The sequence below is a fragment of the Narcine bancroftii genome, chromosome 14 (assembly GCF_036971445.1).
Source record: "Narcine bancroftii isolate sNarBan1 chromosome 14, sNarBan1.hap1, whole genome shotgun sequence".
Lineage (NCBI taxonomy): Eukaryota > Metazoa > Chordata > Chondrichthyes > Torpediniformes > Narcinidae > Narcine > Narcine bancroftii.
Genome location: NC_091482.1, coordinates 2,563,867 through 2,587,352, shown reverse-complemented (window position 1 = coordinate 2,587,352; position 23,486 = coordinate 2,563,867). Strand labels below are relative to the sequence as shown.

General features: G+C 41.3%; 2 protein-coding genes across 3 annotated transcripts in view; one reads left to right on the top strand and one right to left on the bottom strand.

The window, feature by feature from the left end:
- The window catches only part of eral1 (Era-like 12S mitochondrial rRNA chaperone 1), a 48,213-nt gene extending 45,838 nt beyond the window's left edge, over positions 1-2,375 (bottom strand). The window contains exon 1 of the mRNA XM_069911691.1: positions 2,188-2,375. The gene's annotated coding sequence lies outside the window, so the exon portion shown is untranslated. The remainder of the gene's footprint in view (positions 1-2,187) is intronic.
- Positions 2,112-23,486, top strand: part of fam222ba (family with sequence similarity 222 member Ba) — a 64,850-nt gene continuing 43,475 nt past the window's right edge. For both annotated transcript variants that reach the window (XR_011348874.1, XM_069911697.1), the window contains exon 1: positions 2,112-2,222. The gene's annotated coding sequence lies outside the window, so the exon portion shown is untranslated. The remainder of the gene's footprint in view (positions 2,223-23,486) is intronic.

The window sequence follows — 23,486 nt, the reverse complement described above, 5'->3', positions numbered from 1 at the left end:
AATTTCACAGCTTCACCATCCCCTGAGTGAACAAATGTCTCCTCTTCTCAGTCCTAAATGCCTTCCCATGTACTCTGAGACTGTGACTCCGGGATCACTGCCAGGGGAAACATCCTCCCTACATCAGCCCTGTCAGAAATGTGCTTCCCTAGCCTTCTCCTAAAAGTTGGTAAATAGAGGCCTAGGTGATCCCACCTCTCACAAAATATCCCAGACATTAGTCTGGTGAACCTGTCATTCTCCCCCTATAGCAAATACATATTTTCTTAGACAAAGAGACTAAAATGATGCACAATACTCCAAGAGAATTTGAGGTCAAGGTGGAAGTTGGCAGCAAAGTGGATGAAGTTAATGAGCTCATCATGGGTGCATGAGGCAACACCATAGTAGTCATCAATGTAGCAGGGGAAGAGTTGAGGGTCCTTGCCTGTGTAGACTTGTAGCATGGATTGCTCCATGTAGCCAACAAAAAGGCAGGCAATAGCTGGGGCCCATATGGGTACCCATGGCTACCCCTTTGACTTGGTGAAAGTGGGATGAATCAAAGGAGAAACTATTGAGGGTAAGGACAAGTTCTGCTAGCCGGAGAAGGGTGGTGGTGGAGGGGGATCTGCTAGCCGGAGGAGGGTGGTGGCGGAGGGGGATCTGCTAGCCGGAGGAGGGTGGTGGCGGAGGGGGATCTGCTAGCCGGAGGAGGGTGGTGGCGGAGGGGGATCTGCTAGCCGGAGGAGGGTGGTGGCGGAGGGGGATCTGCTAGCCGGAGGAGGGTGGTGGCGGAGGGGGATCTGCTAGCCGGAGGAGGGTGGTGGCGGAGGGGGATCTGCTAGCCGGAGGAGGGTGGTGGCGGAGGGGGACTGGTCGGGTCTACTGTACAGAAAGAAACAAAGGGCTTTGAAGCTTTCAGCATGGGAGATGGAGGTGGACAGGGATTGGATGTCTATGGTAGACATGAGGTGACTGAGTTCAAGGAACTGGAAGTTGTTGAAGCGATGGAGGGTGTGTGAAATGCCCTGGATGTAGATGGGGAGGGACTGGACCAGGGTGAACAAAACAGAGTCAAGGTGAGCAGAGATCAATTCAGAGGGGCAGGAGCATGCAGACATGATGTGTCTGCTGGGACAATTGGGTTTGTGATCTTGGATAAAAGGTAGAAATGGGTGGTGTGGGGTTGGGAAACCGTAAGGTTGGAGGCCATGCCAGGGAGATGATCAGAAATGATGAGTTCAGAGATGGTGCATTGTTTGAAGAGTTTCCATGGGGTCCTGTTGGAAGGCTAAAAAAAAGGTAGTGTCTGAGCCAGATAGAGGTCAATGTACCAGACTACAATAGTGCCACCCTTGTCTGCAGCTTTGGTGAGGTTCAGATTGGTGCAGAGAGAATGGAGGGCCAGGTATTGTGAAGGAGTGAGATTGGAATGAGTGAGGGTGAGGGGAGTCGTGAAGTCGATATGACTGATGTCACAGCAGCAGTTGGAAATATAAAAGTCCAGAGCAAGCAGAAGACTGGAACAAAGTGTCCAGGAGGAGGAAAAAGGTTTAAAGTGGGAGAAGGAGTCCGTAGTGGGGGGGGGGGATTGTGGTTTTGGAAGCAAGCATGGAGACAGAGCCCACGTTAAAAGAGTTCAGTGTCATGGTGCGTGCAGAACTCGTTGAAGTGTGGGTGAAGGAGGGGCCTCTACTGAGGACAGAGCATTCCATCTCCAAGAGGGGAAGGTCAGGGGAGCTGGTGAGCCCAGGCTTGAGTTAGGGAGAGGTTTAATGGGGTGGAGTGTCAGAGAGGGGGAGGATAGGGTGGAGGGAGGGAAGAGTTCAGTTCAAACAGTGTACTTTATACAGCAACCAACATTTCAGGCTTGAGCCCTTCATGAAGGTGTGAAGGCCAACATCAAGAGAGGAGTGAGACAGGGGCCTGGATGACGAGCAGAAAAAGCAAAGTGTAGGGGGGGGTTGGGGGAAGGGAAGGGTCAGAATGAGGAGGCACAGTGTGGCCATGTTGGACTCTGATTAGGGTTGAGGGGAAGGGCAGATGGGAGGGGACGAAGGCGCATGCTCCACCGGGCGCCGGTAACAGACATGCGTGGTCGCGCGCGGACATCGCGCAGGCGCCGTCTGCTGATGCGTCTGGCGTTTTTTTTGCCGCAGAAGCAGCGCGAGCCGAAGGAGCGAACGAATCCATGACCTTACTCACAGTTTAACTATGCAGTCCTGTCAGCTCCACAGAAAGTAAGTGTCCGTCTGCCTCCCTGGGTGACCGAATTACTTCTCCCTTCCGAGTCTGTCGGAGATCACGCTTTAAAAATAGATATTTATTGTCGTGGCGTCGGAGAGTTAACAAAAGAGGGGCGGGCGCCCGGCAAACGGACTTGGCAGCGGAAGTTCCGCGACGCCTTTTCGTTGATTGGTTCATTTTGCCCTCAATGGGTGGGACGATAGGAGGGAACCCGATTTCCTATTGGTCGAGAGCACCGTCGATCAGACCAGCAGCCGCCTTCAGTCTGGCTGGAGCCTGAGAGGCTGAGGTTTATTGAAAAAAAATCCTCTCTCTTTCTCTAAATGTGTCTAAATTAACATTATTTTTGGAGCATTTACAAAAGTAAACATTAATGCGTTTAAAAAATGGAGGACAGCAATCTTGGTGTGTGGAGGTTGCAGCCTTTGTCGAAAACATTTGAGTCAGATGCGCCGGTTGTTTCCATTTAACTTTTTCAGTCAAAAAAAATCCCTATTTCCAGCAGAAAGTGATTAAAACTTCAATTATTTTCCCTCTTTTCTCATTTACATAGTGCAAATTGCAAACGCTACTGAGGCCAAAGTGGTCTCACTTTTCTGTTGGGGGGGGTAAAGTCTTAAAAGTTAACAAATAAAATAAACTCCAATATCATTTTTTAAAGTTTAAAAAAAACATTATTTTGCTTATGTGTGTGTATATGAAAGGAATTTTGTAGCAGTCAATGGAAATGAAAGATAAAGATTAAAAGATACTCTATTTAAATTGGGGAAAGGTACTCGTGTAGATTTTTAAAAGTAAAAATGCTATGTTGGAGAAATACAGCAGGTCAAACCGGGTACTTTATAGAGCAAAGATATACAACCAATGTTTCAGGCTTGAGTCCTTCATCAAGGTATGAGCAAAATGCAGGCATGTGCCTGAACAAAATGGTGGGAAGGGAGAATGAGCACAGCCCCACCAACAGGAGGGAAGGTGGCCTTCTCCACATTGCTGAGACTGGATGCAGACTGGCAGATCACTTCGCTGAGCACCTTTGCTCTCTCTGCATCAATGACAGCTATCTCCCAGTGGCCAACTGCTTCAATTCCACGCCCCACTCCTTGATGAAGGGCCCAAGTCTGGGACGTTGGTTATGCATCTTTTATCTTTGTTATATAAAGTACTGTATGACCAGTTGAGTTTCTCCAGCATCGTGTTTTTACCTCAAACTCGGTGCCTGCAGATTTTTGTGCTTTATATTTGTAGATTTTTAAAAATTATAAGCATAGTCATGAAACCAGGGCTGTGTGTGTCACTCCAAGATGAATATGGAAGAAGGGATAGAGTTAGAGAGTGGTCAGTCTTTTTTAACATGAAGAGCTGGAGGTTTCTCTGCTGTGGTGTACCTTTGTGGCTCAATCTGTGGGGGCAATCTTTAGTGTGCCTTTGTTATGGAAGGGATTTTACTCCCCTCACCAAACCAAGTACTGTGTTTTAGGAACCAGTTTATCTTGAACTGATTAGCAGGGAATTCAGCATGATCACTTCCATGATACCCGACATGACTTATCCACCTTCAACAGCGATCACATCCTCATAGAGTACATTTATTACTTGTACAATGTTGTTCTGCTTCTGCTGTGTGTTTACCATCCCACAGCTCTTTTTAAATTTATCTGAAGGAAGACAAAATACATGGATCTTAGATAATATGGTGTGGCTTGTTCAATTTTTAAAAAACTTGCATTTCTATAGCACTTTTCCTGGCCCTGTGATCTAAGTCAGTTCATTGCCATTGGAATACTTTGTTTTTTTTCAGTGTTGCAGGGAAAATATTTTGGGAGCAGAGAAGTTCCTGAACAAACTTCACTGAGATTGGTTGGTGCTGGAGACTTAGAGTCTGCAGTGAAGATAAGGGAGTGTGAAGATTGCTGGCCTGTTTCTAAACTCTGTTTTTAACAGATTGGTTGTTAAGCAAATTTCATCATCTTTTAATGAAAGAAGTAAAACACGAAAGACTGCGGACACTGGTTGAAGTAAAAACACAATGCTGCAGAAACTCAGCTGGTCAAATAATGTATTTTATATAGTAAAGAAACATAGCCAACGTTTCAGGTTTGATCATTTTAATGTTCAATGTCAGATCTGGTGTCTCTGGGTAATGCAGGCACATGCATTTAGGTTTTTCTGTTCTGTTATTTGAGTAGCAGTTTCGTTTACATCTGCAGACTGTACACCTGAAGCCTGAGCTTCATATAATTTCCATTAGGCATTGTACACATTTTGATTACATTAGAGCAGTAGTTTTCTTTCCACTCACATACCACTTTAAGTAATCCCTTACTAATCACAGAGCATAGATGAGTGGAAAGAAAAAATTTGAAAACCACTGTGAGAGTTTGTAAACACCTAACAATAAGAAAATATTTTTAACCCTATTTGCACAATTAGTTAATAGAATGGATAGGAATAAGGAGTTAAATTTTATATGTACATTTTCTGATTGTTCCTCTGTAGCTCAGGCTTGAAACATTGGTTATATTTCTTTACCTTCTATGGATGCTGCAAGACTGGCTGAGTTCCTCCAACATTTGTGTTTTTACTACAATCACAGCGCCAGATGACTTTTGTGTTTCACTCCCTTATTCCTATGTGGCTACAATTTATTAAAAAAGAATGTAATGATCTCCAAAAGTCCTAAAACTTTATAGTGACATTTAATTGGGCTAAAGCTGTAAGTGAGCTGAACAGATCGCAAGAACACAGAAAATATCACTAGGAGTAAGGACACAAGACTCCAAGGTTGTGCTGCCATTTGATATGATCATGGCTGATCTGTGCTGGTCTTGACTCCTCTTCTGTCCCACTTCCTGATAACCTTCAGTTTATCAATATTTCAAATATCTATCCTTCTCCACCTTACGATCTTGCCTCCACCACTCTTTTGGCAAAGAATTACAGAGGTTTACCACCTTCTGAGAAAATAAATTTCTGCGCACCTTAGTTTTAAATGGCTTGCTCTTGCTTTGTAGCTATGTCCCCTTGTTTGTGACTCTTGGGCTGGTGAGTTGTCTCAACATCTGTCAAGCCCCCTTAGGATCTTGTGTTTGAATGTCACTTCATTCTTCTCAACTCCAAGGAATACACCTGAACTGGCCAGTTTCTTGATAGGAACCCCCTTAACCCAGAAATTAGCCGAGTGAGTCTCCTTTCGATGGCCTCCATATCCTTTTTAAAGTCTGGGAACCAACTAGGGTGGCCATTCCAAAGGAGGACATGGTCATAAGGTTACTGTATATATTGTTTGTAGTAACCTATGACCATGTCCTCCTTTGGAATGGCCACCCTCGAAGCAACTGACCGACTGGAGTACTCAGGCTGAGGCCTTGCCAACACCCTGTATAATTTTAACAAAACACCCCAATTCTTAAAGTGGAACTCCTCCACAATAAAGACCAATATGTTTATTGCTTCCTTAAATGTTTATTGGACCTACCTGATAACTTTTTTGTGATTCATGCACTAAATTACCTACATCCTTTTGAACTTCACCTATTTGGAATCTAGTTAAATAATTGCCTTTTGAATCCTCTTACTGAAGTGCATGACCTCACACTTCACTACATTAAAATCCATTTGTCAGCTTTTGACTAATATTATCTTGAAAAATCACAATTTCCTCATCACATGGCCTTCCACTAATGTTCATGTCATCAACAAACTTCAAAACCTTTCATTTTGTTCCCACTGCCAGGTCATTAACATAAATTCTAAACAATTAATGTCAAAAACTGATCCACTAATAACATCCCTCATTACAACCCTAATCCTAACTCCATCCCTCCAGTATGAAACGGGCCCCATTTCTTTTCAGCACTTGTTTTCGATGTGAAGGTCTTTTTTCAATCATGTCTATAGATTTTCTCCAATACCTTGGACTTTTGCATTGTCAAATCTTTTGGAAACCTCTCTTTGGAAATACTACATTACAGCACAGTACTTGCCCTTCAGCCCTCTGTTGTGCCAACTTTTATATTCCCACCAAAAAATACTAATTCCTTCCTACCTTGTAACACTCTCATTTTCTTTCGTCCATGTGCCTGTCTCTTAAATGCTTTTAATGTTTCAGCCTTCATCACCAACCCTAACAATGGATTCCAGGCACCCACAACTCTATATTTAAAATAAAACCTTACCCCTGATGTCTCCCCTAAACTTTCCTCCCTTCACATTGTACAGATATCCCCAGTTGCCTGCAATTCCTGCCCTGGGGAAAAAATTGCTGGCTGTCCACCTTATTTATGCCTCTCAGAATATTGTAGACCTCTTAAGTCTCCTCTCATCCTTCTTTGCTCCAAAGAGAAAAGGCTCAGCTCTGCTAACCTTGCCTCATTAGACTTGTTTTCCAATCCAGGCAACAGACTAATAAATCTATTAACTCTCCATGTCACATGCTCAAAAAAGAGCCATTTTGTCAAACATGATTTGCCGTTCATAAAATAATATTACTTGTGTTTACGTCATTTTAAAATGATTAGTTATTTCCTCTTAGATTATTGACTCTAGGATCTAGCCAATAAAAGATGTTAAATTAGCTGACTTGTAGTTTCCTGCCACCTTCTTTCTTTCTGAACAATGGAATTACATTGGCAATTGTCCAATCTTCTGGTACTTTCCTTGAATTTAGCAAGTTATGAAAAATTTCAACCAATACATTCCATATCTTTGTGACCATATCCTTCAAGTTCAATTTTATTGTCAAATGTACCAAGATGCAGAGATAGTTAGATTTGCAAGCAGTGAGAAAGAAACTGTACTGAATCTAGTGGTGCATGATCTCACACTCGTGCTTCTTCTTCTGGATGGGAGGGGTGGGTGAAAGCATCTGGTTTGGACAGGATGTGTTTATATAATGGCTGCTTTTCCAAGGACTTTGAGATGTCGATGGAAGGGGGTTTATGTGATGGCCTGAACGCTGTTCACCCATCCTCGACAGTTTCTTGCTGTCTTGGTTCGCTCAGTTCCTGTATCACACAAGGATACACCCTAACGGGATGGTTTCAGTGGAATATCTGCAGAAATTGTTAAAGGGATTAACATGGATAGACCAGGACAAGTGACCGAAGAACGCTTTTTCTTGAAACTTACAGCTGTCTGCTTTCTCTACTTGATCAATATTAATCAGACCAGAAAATGAGGTCCACTCCTCTTCAGAAAGTCTATCCTTTGTCTTCCTTACATTGAGGGAGAGTTGTTATACTGGAACCAAATCACCAATCTGTCTATCTCCCATTAAAACTCCTGGGAGCAGACCATCAAATCCTAATGATATGTTCACCCTGATCTCTAATATTTCAAATTTGATTTATGCTGGAGACCTTTCCAAAGGTTTGAAAGCTTTTTTTTATAACTGTTATTTGGATTGTGCATTTCCTATTTGAAGTTCAAGATTCAAGATTATTCTAGTGTCATATAATAAAACAGATGCAATATTATGCAAAATTGCATTTAGTCTGCCATAAGGTAGACAAAGATTTGCCATCAGCAGAAATTGCCTGACGCCCCTTCCGGTCAGAGAAAGCGAAGCAAAAGAAAGTACCTTCAAAGTCACTGAGTGTCCATTGATTTGCCTCCAGAATCTGGACATCAGTCCAAACCAACACCAACCCAAGTTACAGATCCAAACCCAATATGATCAGGAAGCTTCTAGTGCCTGAGGCCCTTCAGGAGCCCTTCCTGCCCTCGCCACCCTATCACATCCCCGTTCCAATACCTGGTACCCCTTCAGCCAGTTTCCAGCAGTCCACAGCCTGGTGTGAGTTCCTCATCTCCCATCACCAATAGCTTGCCATCTGTGTGTTCTTCAGCTGTGGAGCCTGTCATTGGTCCGCCGCCATGGTCCCCATCCCTCTGCTTCTCCTTCTCAAACAGAGTGTGGTCTCCTCGTTTTTCTGATACTCTGCGCCAGTCCTCTACTTCCTCAGAGTCTGCTGCTGAACACAGGTGCCACCATCTTGGGCCCAGACCCAAGAATTTAAAATAAATTTAGTGGTGCTGCAACTGCATTTCCTGATGAAGCAAAGCAGACTATGTATCTTGATCCTCAAAGTGAAAACTAGAATTCAGAATCATTCTGTAATGTCTCATTGATCTGGCACTAATTCGACATGTTTTGCACTCAGTTCTTGCAGATTGAGTTGATTGAAATATATATTCTGAGACATCTCCGGAGGAACCAGCATTGATCAGGATACAGAAAAAGTAGGGTCAGGGGGGTCAAGCTGTTCCAATTTGAATGGGTTATTTTATGGTTGTTGAAGCTGAATTTTGTAGGTTGAATCTGGGGTCTAATTGTTCCTCCAAATCTCTTGCTCTCAAGTTAAATCTGAACAAATTCCAATTGCAGGTACTCCCCGACTTGCAACCTGTGTGACTTGCGTCTATCTGCGCATATGACTGAAAATAAAACTTGTGCGATTATGGTGAAAATCGGGCTTATCTCTGGTAGCCACCATGTTGACTGATGGCCATCCTCTTGCGAGAGCTGGCTGCCAGGTTGAGATATTTCATCGCATTTAACTCCTTGTATTCGTTTTTTTCTGATTCTGTTGCTCAATATTCTGACGGTCAGATAGATTTTAGAGGCCAGTAGAGTCTGCATGGTGCTCAGGGTCTGCAACAACAGAGAATGAGTAGGATTTGGAGATAGAGAACAGACTGTTTTACTCTTCGGTATCACAGGTAGGGCAATTCTGACATGTGTCCATTTCGAAGTATAACTGGTCATCCAGAACATGGACGTATGTTGGGGAGTACCTGTAGATTAGATGTTGAATTAAGAAGCCAATTCTTAATAGGAAGTCTCTCAAAAATGCTTATTTTAAACAGGGTTGTATGAAAATGTAAAATGTCTCATTCAGTATCTCATTTTGAAAAAGTGTGAACTATTTACTTGCAGCATTTTGCTGTAAAACTGAAAATGATGGAATTTCTCAACAGCACGGTTCAAAAAGCTGCAAGAATGGTGGAATCTCACAGTCAAATAACTTATCAGTTTGAAGTTTAATTAATGGTGGAGCCAGCAGTGTAAATAATGAATCCAAAATCGTATTTAAATTGGAGAACAGATTATTCTTGTCTCATCCCAACTAACCCTATCCAAAAAATGTTACTCGGCAGAGGGTTGGATCTAGGACATGGAATGGTACAGCACAGGCCCTTCAGCCCATAATGTTGTGCCAACTTGTATATACCTTAAAAAAAAACTAACCCCTCCCTACCTTCTAACTTTATTCTTTCATCCATGTGCCTTCGTGCACATTCAGTCCATAGATCCCATTCTAGAATAATTTGCTTATGGAATAACTATCTTGGATCGGAGATTCACACCTTTGAAGAGACAACAAAAGAACCCACTGTTCTTTGCTTAACCTAATGATGAATTACTTGTGTTATATGAATGAAACATACAATAAATATAAAATCATATTGCTTTTCCCCTAACAAAAAATTTCTTTTTGAAAAGGTCTGAAACTGTAATTTAGCAGGCTTTTGCTTGAATGCGCAGCATTTTTTTCTTTAAAACTGCTCTTTTTCATAAATGAATAAACTATCAGAATTTTCCAATTCATCTCTTCTTTATTCCTCCTTAAATTTGAATTTTAAAAGTACTCCTCGAGAATCAGGAAAATCCCGACCAATCCAATCCCTGAGCAGTCTGGATTTTTGGACTTCTGCATGAACATCCTGAAGCATTTCACAGAAGCATTTCATAGAAGCATTAATCAAATGGAATTCAACACAGCCACGTGAGACACGAGTACAGATGAGGTTGTACAGAAAGCTTGGTTGAGGGATTAAGTTTTAAAGGGTATCGTAACAGAGGAGAGAATGGATTCCAGAGCTTAGTGGAAAGCTGATAGTTTGTCTGCATTTGATTGCTGTACATGGGGAGCAAATCCTGCTGCCGATTACATGTATGGACCTCTGTGTGATTAGCTGCGGGATGCCTCATAATGTACAGGCTGTTGCTATGGTTAAGCTGAGCACAGGTTGGTGAGATTGTCTTCTGATCTATTGAACTGTTTATGCCAGTCAACAGTAACGGTACTGGGAATCTGATAGCTCATATTAGCACAGCTTGTCCTGGTTAGATTCCACTACATTGGAAATTTTTGTTACATTTTACAAGCAGGGCAGGTTGGTTGCCACTGACAACTTGGTACAAATCCAGGCTAATGTTTAATTATGTATAATTAACTGCTAGAGCAAACTGTAGTTGTAATTATGCAAAACAAATGGCAAACTAAGAATAAATACATCATATATCATGGATAAAGTCCCCAGGGCTTGCCTTGATCTTCTCTAAGCAGGCAGCAAGTAGTTGAGTGACCATCAGGAGGCGTAGAGGGGATAGACGGGGAGTGCAAGATTCCTATGAATCAAGATGCCGTCTTCATAATGAGTTGATATGTTTCCTCCATTGTATATAGTTATCCCATTGTTGGTTGTATATATGGAGCTGGCCCACCCATAGATGACTCATACCCTATGACTCCTCCCCCATGGTCCTGGGCCATAAAGGTCGAGCCACATTTCCCTTGCCGCCATTCCTATCCTGGGATCCGGGGCAACAAGGTTCTTCTGTGTATTAAAGGCTATCGTTTCCTCAGCTTGTCTCTGTGGTTACTGGTAGTGCCCTACACATACCCTAAAGAAGGAAGGGCTCAGGCCTGAAATGTCAGTAATATATTTTTACTTCCTACGGACGTTGTGAGACCAGCTGAGTTTCTCCAGCATTTCTCTGTGTGTTTTAGTGCAGGTTTTCTCTCCAGCCAATCCTCTCACTTATGAGCATATTAAAAAAGAGTAAATGGCCCTTCAGAGGAGAGTAGCAGTAGTTAGGTCTGAGGCACAATGACTGGCTCTGATGCCCAGCAGAGGAGGATGAAGAGAAGGAGAGCTGTAGTGATAGGACACGTGATATTTAAGAGGACAGACAGGAAATTCCCTTGCTGCAAACGAGACTCCAGAATGAAATGTTGCCTCTGGGTGTCGAGGTCAAGGATGTCTGCAAGCAGAAGAATGAGCGGCCAAAAGTCACATGGGTGGAGAAAGGGATGGGGTCCCACAGTGTGATATAGGGAGTTGGGCAGAAGGTTAAAAAGCAGGATCCCAAGGGATGTAGTATCCAGATTGTAATGGTAGGTGCCATATTTAACAGAGGATAAGAATAGGTGGATGGGGCAGATGAATGTGTGGCTGAGAAGTTAGTGCAGGGGGTAAAAATTCAGATTCTTGGACCTCTGCTGAGACATGTGACCTGTAAAGAGGAAACAGTTACACCTGAGCTGAGGGACACTAATATCCTGGCAGGTGATTTGCTGGAGCCACTGGGGAGGGTTTAAAATAATCTGGATGTAACCCATACAGTGGTGTGGTAGATGGGAAAGCTGAGGAAAATGGAAAAGTCAGCAGGACGGTCAGGGGCAGCATAGAGCGTGAGGAAGGCCTGATGGCTTAAATTAATTTTAATTGTAAAAAGCCTGGAAGGTAAATAGGTTCATGGGACTGGGATATTGTCGCAGAAGTACAGTTGAGGAATGGGCAGGATTGGTAGCTCATTGTTTTGGGACACGGACATTACATGTGATTGAGGTGGTGGCAATGAGCTAGAACATCATGGCAGTGACTAGGATATTTTTGCAGGATTATCCAGTGAAGTTAAATGAGTGGAACTTAGAATAAAAGGAACGATTGCTTTGATGAGGTCCACCTATTGGCTCCCAGTCGGCAAGAATTAGAGGAGCATCTGTGAAGGGTTATTGCAAATATCTGTAATAGGATTGTAATGATAGGTGATTTTAACATCCCTAATACTGGGACTACCATAGTTCTGAGAACTTGGATGGGGTGACACAGTTGGTGTAACAGTTAACACAATGCAATTACAACACCAGTAACCCAAGTTTGAATCTGGTACTGTTTGTCAGGAGTTTCTACGTTCTGCATGTGTCTGCATAAACCTTTTCTGGGTGCTCTGGTTTCCTCCCACCCTCCTAAAGGTACTGAGGTTGTAGGTTTAAATTGGGTATTTGAGGCATGGGGTTGTGGGTGGGAGGGCCTGTTACCCTTCTGCAGGTCTAAATTTAAACAAAAGTGTGCTATTATTTGGTCCATGACCCTATGAAAAAGGGGTACAAACTGCTTATACTGGTGCTGGTAATTGCAGGCATTTCAAGGGTAAACACCTACCCATAAAAGATGTGCAGGGCTTATTTAAATCACCTCCTCCCTGTTTCCCCCATACCTTGATGAAGGGCTCAAGCCCAAAACGTTTGTGATGTATCTTTACCGTTGCTACATCAAGGCACTGTTTGATCTGCTGAGTTTCTCCAGCATTTGTATGTTTTTTCACTTAACCATGATGTCAACAGAATCTTGTGTTTTACTCCTCTCATTTCTATGTCATTGTAATAGCTAAAAGATCACTAAGTTTGACTTCTGGTCAGATTTGCTTTGAAATTTTAAAATGCAATGTTGGGATCAGTAATACAGTGTCTGAAAACTGATTTTAATAATATCCTGGAAAAGGGAGTTGGGTAAGTACATAAAAAGAAATAAATATCTCTCCATGTTGTAGCTGGAGTGAGGGGTAGATTTGGACTAATTGAATGTCTTTGAAAGGGCTGAGCATAAGTGACAGGAAGATAATTGGATGATTGTCCTGTCAATAACAATTTTTTTATTGACTGAAGATGACAGAAACTGCAGCAAATACGTCCAATAAAAAGGAACAATTCTATGGATGGAGGATCTGTGAAGGGTTATTGCAAATATCTGTAATAGGATTGTAATGATAGGTGATAGGTCAGATATTTCTACTCATAGTTGTGTTTCCTTTTATTGGTAGAGATTGCTGAGGTGTCTGTCGGAGTAACGTCAGATTTTTTTTAAACAGACTCTGAATAAATTGTCTTTGCTTCACAAGTTGACCACCTGCTGTGAACCCAGACATCTGCCCACCCCACCTCCCAACTCAGTGGCTTATGTTAAGGGTGGCTTTCAAAAGAACCAGTACAGACACAATGGTTCAAAGGTCTCTGCTGTCAAGTTAATGTTAAACTTCAGTCTTGTGGATGTTATTAATTTCCTTACTGATAAAGGAAAGAGAGCATCTGATGAACAACTTGAGGATGGCGTTAACCTGATTCTGATTAAAACATGTCATCAGTCTCAGCTAAAGTGACAAGGAGTTGCAGCATTTGAAAGCAAGGTAACAGCTGAGCAGGGAGAGCTGAAGAAAATAGTGTAAAAATTAAATTAAGCCTTGTTTTGAGTCACAGCATGAATTGCAGAGATATTTTGAAATGAAGGTTGGTTTCATTATTCATGAAAACTTGGATCAAGATTTATAACATTAAATGCTGCACATAAAGTGTAATCTCATCTGCATTTGGTTTGGGAGTTTGATCTCAACTGATCACTAATGTTTACAAGAAAAATCTGCTTGTCTGTGATAGCAAGGCTTAATTAGTAATTTTTGTTGCCCAGCTACAGGGAAGGATCCATTTTTATGCCCCCTCTATGCTGGTAATGAAATTCGTTGAATTAGCGTGTAAGTGCATCTATTGTGCATATGTTTCTATTGATTTACATCCTCTTTAAAATGGGAAAAAATGTTTGAGGTGCATTTTATTTTGGTAGTAAGGGGTTCAATTGAACCTAAAACTTGCTTAGCCCATTCGAGGTAGTGTGCATCGTTCCAAACTGATGTGAATGAACCAAACTTGTTGGCACGGCAGGTAGCACCAGTGATCGAGACTAGGGTTCTAATCCCGCACTGACTCGAAGGAGTTTGTACATTCTCCCCGTGTCTGTGTGGTTTTCCCCTGGGTGCTCCTGTTTCCTTCCACCCTCCAAAATGTACGCGGGGGTTGTAGGTTAATTGGGTGTAATTGGACTGCTCAAGCTTGTGGGCTGAAATGGGCTGTTAGCATGCTGTATGTCTAAAATTTAATTTAAAATAAAATTATAATGCTTCTCGGATTACAGTTTATGCCATGGTTCTTTTGGATAGTTTGCTGTTTCACGTTCCCATTGGTTTAATGGATACCCCTCCTCCAACCCAAAATCTTAATCAAAGACCTTGTGTGATGTTTGATTGATTTAGCATTAGGAACAGTAGGGACTACGAATTGGACTTTTGCGATCCTGAGTCTGGTTCAGTTGTTGCAAGTAGAATTTCTGTGCAGTGATCATTCAATTAGAGCAGCCATTTTCAACCTTTTTGGGTTAAAGCCTGTTTAAGATGTTGCTCAAAGTTTATGGCCTCTTTCCCCAAGAAGCAGTCAAGTTTGGTTGGTTTCTTCCATTCCTCTCTCCTACCGAGAGCATAAAAAAACAAAATATTTTGACTTCAGTCCATGGCCCTACTTAAAGGTGCTGTGGCCCCCAAGGCCCCCAGTGGGAATGGTTGAATTAGAGGATGAGAGGGGGTAGGAGTAAAGTGACCAACCATTCAAGGGAAAATGACTGAACACTTCAAAAGTCAGACTCTCTTACTAAACTGGTGTTGCTGGTTGGATGTTGGCTTGATTGTCTTTCAATATCTCCAGTATAGTGAATCCTGCAGTCATTCCACAACAAACTGCAATTTGAAAGATAAAAATGCGTTGAATAAAAGTGTCAAAGCCTCTGGTGTCCACCTAATTTGATTGCCAGGATATGTCTATTAATCCTTAACCTCTTAAACTTGGAATAACGAATAAATATTTCTAAATCACCAATTCTTGAAGGAATCGTGATAGATGGAATTACTGGACATTAGTTTACGTTTGCATATTAATTGAAAATCTTACATGACCCTTTTTCAAAATGGTGGCATATTCCATCTACTTCATCCTGAGGTATTTGTGATTTACATGGATTAATCCTAGAAAAACCATGAACTTCATCTTATAGGACCAGTAACTACCTCTCTTCCCAGGGTAGTGAACTTACTTGAAAAATACATATTTGAGTATCATTGGAATTGCATCAGTCCTCTGCAGAACATTAAGCAAGGGGGGTGATGTATGTACAGAGCCAAGAGCACCTGATTTGATGATGTAACCATTAATCTAATAGATGGTTCAAGATACATTAAATGCATACTTTGTATTTTTTTTATAATGCTACCCCTCTCCCTCCTAAAACTTGTTTACTGACAAAGCTGAGTGTGAAGGCAAAAGAGACTGGGGATGATGGCAAAATGTGTCCATAAACATCAAAAGTCCCACAAACAGCGATCTAATAGTGAGCAGATAATCTCTAAGTATGTGTGGTTGATCTGAGGGATAAATATTGAACAGGGCATGAGGGAAATGCATTTTTTTGTCTGAAGTATTGCCAGCTGAGAGCAGATGGGGCTGCAGTTTAATGTCTCATTTGGAGAGATGGCACCTCTTTGCACGTGGGCTAATTCCTCAGCGAGGAATTCATATGAGATTGTGGATTTCTGATGAAATCTTAACTGCATCTGGGGCCCAGATATTTCTGACTTAGGTGTTGTTGGGGCTCTTCAGTTTTAGCAATTAGAAGCTTGTGGGAATCTTGGAGGTTTTGGCACAAAATGTATTTCTTTCAACCTTTTGTTTTATGGTTGGTGGTTGACCACCATGCATCCTGGATCAGGGTATATATTTTTCATCTTCTGTGTCAGTCACCGGGCTAGTCTGTAACTTGGAGTTGTAGTCCTGCTATAGGAAAATAGTGTAAAAAAGATTCACCATGGTGTTACCAGGACTGGAGGGCTTGAATAATGAGAAGAGCCAGGGCTTTTTTGCTCAAGAGTGTAGAAGGCTGAAGGGTGACTTTGGAGGTTTATAAAATCATGAGGAACATCGAGAAGGTGAATAGCTGGTGACTTTTACCCAGGGAAGGGGAATCTAAAACTAGAGGGTGTGACTTTCAGGTGAGAGGGGAAGATGTAAATATGTTCTGAGGGGAGACTTCTTCCACACAACTGGGTGGGTATATGGAACAAGTAGCCACAAAAGACAGCGAGACAGCTATATAGACTGGTTTAGAAGCATTCAGGCCAAATGCAGGCAAATGGGACGAGCTCAGGTGAACAAACTGGGTCTGCTTGAACAAGTTGGGCCGAAGGGATAATAGGATACATTAATTAGTAAAAAAAGTATCTTAAACTTGCATTGTTCTTTCTATCCCTGTTCCACCATTATTTACTTCGAAATTCTGCACGCCCTTGTCATTTTCGCTGAGACTGATCACACATGCGTTTTAAAATGGTTATTTATAGAGGTTCCCGTGACATTTGGTATTTATGGTCTACTGCAGAAGCTGCAAGGTGACTTATTTACCAAATTATTTTTAAGTTGCTAAACCTGTGTAAGGTAAAACTGCAACAAAAAAAACAATTAGGAATGTCGGTCCTGTCTCTTCCAATTTATAATGGAATGCTGAGCTAATGTAGGTCAAATCCAAGGTAGGCTTGTGTCATGGATTTGTATTGAGGTCCTGTGTTTCTAATGTGTGACCCTCGGTTCTTGTTTCTGATGTGATCAGGCTGTGAACTGGAAAATGTTTATAACTAAAACACAAGAATTGCAGATTGGAGTCAAAAAGTGTCCTGACATGATGCATTGAATCTCTGTGGCTCCCACCTGACCTGCTGAGTCCCTCAAGCTTCTCATTGTTTGCATTGTACAGCTAAAAACTTTTCAAATGAACTCTTGCCTTCACTGCATTCAAGCAATGTGCTTATATTGAGAAGAATTGAGAATATAGCATGGAGTTGCAACCCTAACTAGCTGGTACAGTTAGAACTTGATAGGGGAAAATTTGAATATTAACACAGTTGCTCTTTTGTAAAGGATAGTCGGGAATTTCTGGACATGAATGCAATGGCATATTTTGAGTTGTCAGTTAAGGCATATGAAATGAATGCAGGAACTTCTGCAATATTGGTCATTTATTATCAGAATGTTATGCAAGCATTGGTGACATTAATCAGTTTACATTTGACAATGTTTTTAAAATTTGACCTGAGATCTTACACCCTCTTTTTGCTGAGCTCTAACATTTTCATCTGGGTGTATTGTGGAATCTACAATCTATATAATATGGATCATCCATTCTCATCCTTTTTTATTGGCAACGACCCCCTTAAGACTCTGCTCAAAGTTTATGCTCTCTTCCCCGTGAAGCAGTCAAATTTTGGTTTCTTCCATACTTCTCTCCTATTAACATTAAAAAAAAGACTTTAAGATTCAGTCGGTGCCCCCCTTCCTAAAATATGCTGTGCCCCCTTCCTGGGGGGTGGGGGGGGTGGGGATGGTGGCAGAGGCCACTCATTGAGAATAACTACTCCAGACTATTTTTTGTGTATGGAGATTTTCTGTCTGACATCACACAGGCAAGGCTATTTGAGTCAATTTATTCAGATTTTCTTCTTTAATGGCCAATTTGCTCCAAGACAGTTTTTAAGTCTTGAAGTGAACTGTTTCTTGTCGTTATTCCTATTGCAGAAGAAAAACTTTATTTTGAGAGCTCTCCAAGCGGGGCAATCCAAACTTCATTGAGAACATGGTGCTAAAAGACAAACAAAAGTGCTGGAAAATGGAGTTAAAAGGGCTGCGACAAAGTCTGGTTTTGTGAGATCTTTTGTGATCGGTCCATTCAAAAGTCTGATGACAGTGGAAACTGTCCTCAAATCTGGTGATCTGTGCCCTCAAATGGGAGGGGCGAGAATAGAGCATGATGGATCTTTTAATATGCTGGCTGCTTTCCCGAGTTAGTGAAGTGATGACGGAGTCAATGGAGAGGAGGCTGCTTTGCATGATGGTCTGAGCGGTGCACACAACTCTCTGGAGTTTCTTGTGGTCTTGGCTAAAGCAGTTCCTGTTCCAAACTGTGAAGCATTCTGACAGGATACTTTCTGTGGTGCATCTGTACAAGTTGGTAATATTTGCTGAGATGAATTTTGATTCATATCTGATCAATGTGAGCTGTTGATATCCTATAGAGGCTTGCTGGGCCTTGAGTGTTATGTGAGCTGGTATATGTGAATTTGAAACTGAAGTGGAGATAGTATAACCTCTCACCCCGTCCAATATGAACTAACGAAACACAATATTTGAAGGAATGTGCATTCATTCCTTGTCATAGTGGCTTTAAATAAAAAGGCAATTTCAATACTTTGAATTTGTGGCTTTCTGTCATGTCCCTTTTTTTTCTAAAAATGTTACAGCTGCCCATTTCAAGCTGTATAACCTTTAACAAGATTGTAAGTGGCATAAAGTTTGCTAAGAGAAATGTAATTGAAATTGATTTCAAAATGCTCGCATGGGTCACTTTGGAAATAAAATCAGAAAGCTTAATATTCCATTTAGATATTTTTAATCTTGTATTCAGACGTACAGCATGGTAACAGGACCTTCCAGCCCACAAGCCCAAATTCCCCAATTAACCCACAACCCCTTACATTTTAAAGGGTGGGAGGAAACTGGAGCACCCGGAGGAAACCCACGGGGAGAAAGTACATATTTCTTACAGGAATGTGCGTTGAGGAAATCTAGTTTGTACTCCGAGGAGGTTCCTAAATCCTATTTGTGTTTGTGAATGTTATAAAACTGAAAAATGTAATAGAATTAAAACATGTTGGACATGAATGAGTGACCTTGATCACTTGAGGGAACAGCTGGCCTTTATGTGCTCTGTGCAAACATAGCACAGAAGATTGAGGCATACAGAGCTGACTTTCAATGGTATTAAATAAACAAAACTTAGGAATTCCTGTTTGATCTGATTGAGAAGGGGATTGTTGTAATATCACAGTCATGTTGGAGGAGCCTGAAATTTAGTTTTTATGCAAAACAAAATTTCACTGGTCAGTCTGCAGTTTGATGTTTATGTTATAAAAGTTAGGTTACTGCCTAAGTGTTAGTTCATTTAGTGAGCTGTTACATCATGAGTTGATTCCAATTTGGACTCTAGTGTCCCAGAGTTGGTGCTGGCCTTACTCCAGAGTTTGGCCTTGTAATGTTTCCTTTGCTGTGTTGTAGATTTCTTTATTGTTGTAGTGGTATTTTAATTCCAGAACTTGAAACTGATGTGAAATGTCAAGGATATTATGTCAGATAGTGCAGGATATTTTAAACAACAAACTTTGCCATCCACTGAAAATGGGTCAGTTCCATGAATCAGTGCTGATGTGTGAAGTTTTTTTTACATGTAGCAGAAAGGTGAGTGGAAAAACAGCTCATTGTCAGGGAACCAAAACTTGTCAGTTCATGCTGCGCACTGTGTACTGCATTGATTCCTCCCCCCCCCCCAATGCAGTTCTATCCAAAGCAATTGTACGTTCAGGTTACAAGTTTCAATGCAATCACATTGATTAGAAGCACCTTTTAAGTTAACCTCGAAGATAAGGTAGAGATTTGTGTTTGAAGCTAGTTTTATTGTTGACAAGCTATTCACTATTTTGTAAGTATAATAGCCAAGATGGTCTTAAACTCCTTGATCCGCTGCTGAAAGATGATTAGGACAGAAGAATTGTAAAGTTACAGAACTATACAGCATGGAAACAAGCCCTCTTGTCTACCTCAGCAATTAATCCTATTTGGACATGGAACGTAGATGGTCCACGATGTTGTGCTAACCAATAGAAATCTACTCAATAAACTAACCTTCCCTACCTTACACCCATAACCCTCTATTTTTCTTGTATCCATGTGCCTAACTGTCTTTTAAAAATCCCTATTATACCAGCCTTGGTAATGCATTCCAATTGCCCTTTATTCTATGTATTTAAAAAAAAACTTTCCTCTCCTCACCTTGTCCCCAAGTATTTTCTACTCTTGCCCTGGGGAAAAAGGTGCTTGCTGTCCAATTTGACTACATTTGGCTTGATGTCCTCTAAACCTTTAATATCTACATACTTGTCTAAAAATCTTTTTATGTTCCCATTGTCCCTGCTCCTAACACTGCTTCTGGCAGCTTGTGCCATATACCCACTGCCCTCTCAGTGAAGAAGGTGCTTTCAGCCCCATTATCTAAAATCTATGCCCTCAGTTTTAGATTTCCTCTTCCTTGAGGACATGATTATTTACTTTTATCTGAGCCCATTGTGATTTATAAAGCTCTATAATTGTGAGTTTAGATAAACTAAAGCGTGAATTAACTTCAAACCTAGTTTATTAATTATATACATTAAGTCTGAATGGCAACCATATAAATCTGTAGCGACCAAAACAAGTGTTGAAGGTAATAGTTAGCAATGACTATTCGTGGTCAAGTGAAATCTGCCAAAAGGAGTTCCTCGCATCTAAGACCAAAAACACAGTTGCATTCGACATTTGAGCAGCCACTTCCACAGTACACATAGGATGATGTGGCCTTTTCAAAGGAGTGTTCAGTTCTCTTGGATTGATGTATATTCTGATTTCTTGTTTGTCCTTTTTTGTTGGCGGCCACTATAGAAGATATCCAATCAGTTGGCTCAGAAACTGGAGTGATGACATCCAGTTTCTGCATCCTGTCGAGCTCAGTTTTGACTCTGTCCTTCATAGCCACAGAAATCCGATGGGCAGGGCGAACAACTGGTTTCACTTCCGGGTCAAGTCTCATGGAATAGGTTATGGATAGCTTTGTTTTCTCATGAACCTAGCCAAGACTATAGCCTGGACTGCGTCAACATTTGTGACCGGGTGCTGTGGAGAAGCCAGTGTTTTGTTGTGCTCTTCAGTCATCTCATGAATTTGATAACTGGAAATAGACTTGGCTTATGTCAAATCACTATCACATATAGTGATAGCCTTTCTCATATAGTCATTATTAATACCACAAACTAGTCCATCTCTAATAAGCTCCTCACAGAGAACTCCAAAACTGCAGCTTTTCTCTTTGATTCTTAAATCACTGACATACGAGTCTATATTCTCACCAGCTTTCTGATTTCATGTGTCTTTCCATAGTGACATTAGTTTGAGGGTTGCACATCTCTCTAAATTTTCTCTTGAGTATTCAGGACCCTCTTTGGATTCCATGGGAATGAGGATTGGTCCTCTCTCGCTGAGACCTCTCACTTCTCCTGCGTACACAAATGATTCTTCTCATTCAATGGCCTCTGGTTCTGCTAGATTGAGGAGAATGTTTGAGAACAGGCTGGCTTGTCAGAGTATGCCACTGCAATGAAAATATCCTCTTCTTGTTCAAAGATCTGCTAGTTTTTGGCAATATTTCTGTCAAAGACAAGTGTGTCGGGCTTCCAGAATCCATCCGCCGTATTCACCATTTAGCTGTGCTGTCATGGTTGGTTTAATTGACCTCACTCAAAGAAAAAACACTGAACGAAAAACATTAACCTTGTAAAGTCAGGGAGATCCCACTTCTAACACCAAGTTGAGTATTTAGATAAATGAAAGCAAGTGGATTAACTTCAAACCTATGGTAATTTATTAATTATATACATTGAGGATGCAAAGTAACAGAACATGGCCACTAGAGTGTACCAGTATAAAGAGTCCCCCAGAACCCCAGTTGCCTGGATATACAGGATATGATCACAGTGACTGATCTACAGTTCCCATTAACCTTCTACGCTCCAGGGAAAATAACTGTGAGCATAAGGTTTAATGAGTTTATAAATTTTAGCTAATATTGTACTGTCAAATAAAAAGGCCAAAAGTGTCCAGAGTCTAAAAGTGTTTTGATTAAAATGGATTATTATGCTAAGGTTGGAATATCTTTGCCTTCTCAATATCCACTGAAGAGAGGGTTGTTTCTGAAGAGTGGATGCAGAAGAAATTTAGTAGAATGATTCCAGGGATGAGGAATTTCAGTTGCAAGGTTAGATAGGAGAAGTTAGGGTCATTCTTTGTTGCATGGAAGGTCGAGAGTGATTTGGCAAGAGTTGTTCAACCTCCTGATGGGCCTGGAGAGCATAAAAGCTAGTGCCTTCAGTAAATGGTTCAAGAACCATTGGAACAGACTGAAAGTGAAAGAGGGAGGAAGATGTGAGGATTTTTTTTTTATGGGTGGAGTGATTGGAAAATTTGCTGCCTGGTAGAAATGAGTCAGGGCTTTCAAAATTTGCACACTTGAGAAATCACTTGCAGTATGTGGGGAAGGAATTGGCAAATGGTGCTGAATAGATTGCTCAGCATGGAGTTGATGGGACGAGTGGCTTTCTTTGAAACTTTTTAATGAAGGGTGTCTTTTTTCCTAAATCCGCTTTTGATAATAATACTGAAACAACAGGTTAGCTGTGACTCAGTAGATAACATATTTGCCTCGAAGGCTGTAGGTTCAATACTTAAAACCGAGATTTGAACTCAGAACTGGTGCATTGGTGGATTGCAGGTGGCTGATGTGAAGTATTTTGGATGAAGTATTGATCCTTAGCTTCTGCTTTTGTTGGAATTATGAAGAAAAACAGGGTAATCCGAAACAAGGATCCTTCATTTTTCTGGGCTTTGACATTTGTGTTGTGTTTGTGGTGGTGGTGGGGGTGGGTGGAAGTATAGGTAGAGAGGTGTTCTCAGCTTCATCATTTTTCTTTGACTTGAATGAGTCTGTTAGTTTTGGCTTTTTTTAAGTGAGTCATGAAGGTGAAAATAAGTCAATGCTTGACTTGGCATTTATATTTGATGTCTTAGAGAAAGAAGAATGTTCCCATTTTATTTAGTGGGAGGAGTGGCATGTGGAATCAGAGGATGTAGGTGAATAGAGAGGACTAGAGATGGGGAAAAAACAACAAGGTTGGGTGGGAGGGGGCGGAAGGTGAATGGTTTTCTTTGAACTTTGTCGAGGTGGCTTTATAAAAATAAAACTGTCATAGTTTCTATTGATGTGGAGGCAAGTGAGCAAGTAAATCTATTGCTCTCGGAATGTCCCACAATCACATTTTAGCATTGCAGCAGATTGGGCTGTAATCTTTAAATATGAGGAGGATTAGGCTAATCAGCCCCTAAATCCTGAATAGATTCAAGTTCTCAACACCTGACCAAATGGTCCTCCATGAGGTAGGGATGTGCAGGAGATGGTAGGAATATTTTTTCCTTGAGGCTTGGGCACATCCTTGAATCTTTGTCCCCATGTTGGAGCTCTGTATACTGTCAATTTTGAAAGTGTGGATAACCTACCTGGTCAGCAGAACTGAGCAAGAGCCAAATTACACTGTATGTTGGCCTAGGAGGTGATGCTAATGTTTATTTGCATATCTTTCCAGTGGGTTTGGAGGATTTTGTGGAGTCAGAATTAGTAGCATCTTTCAA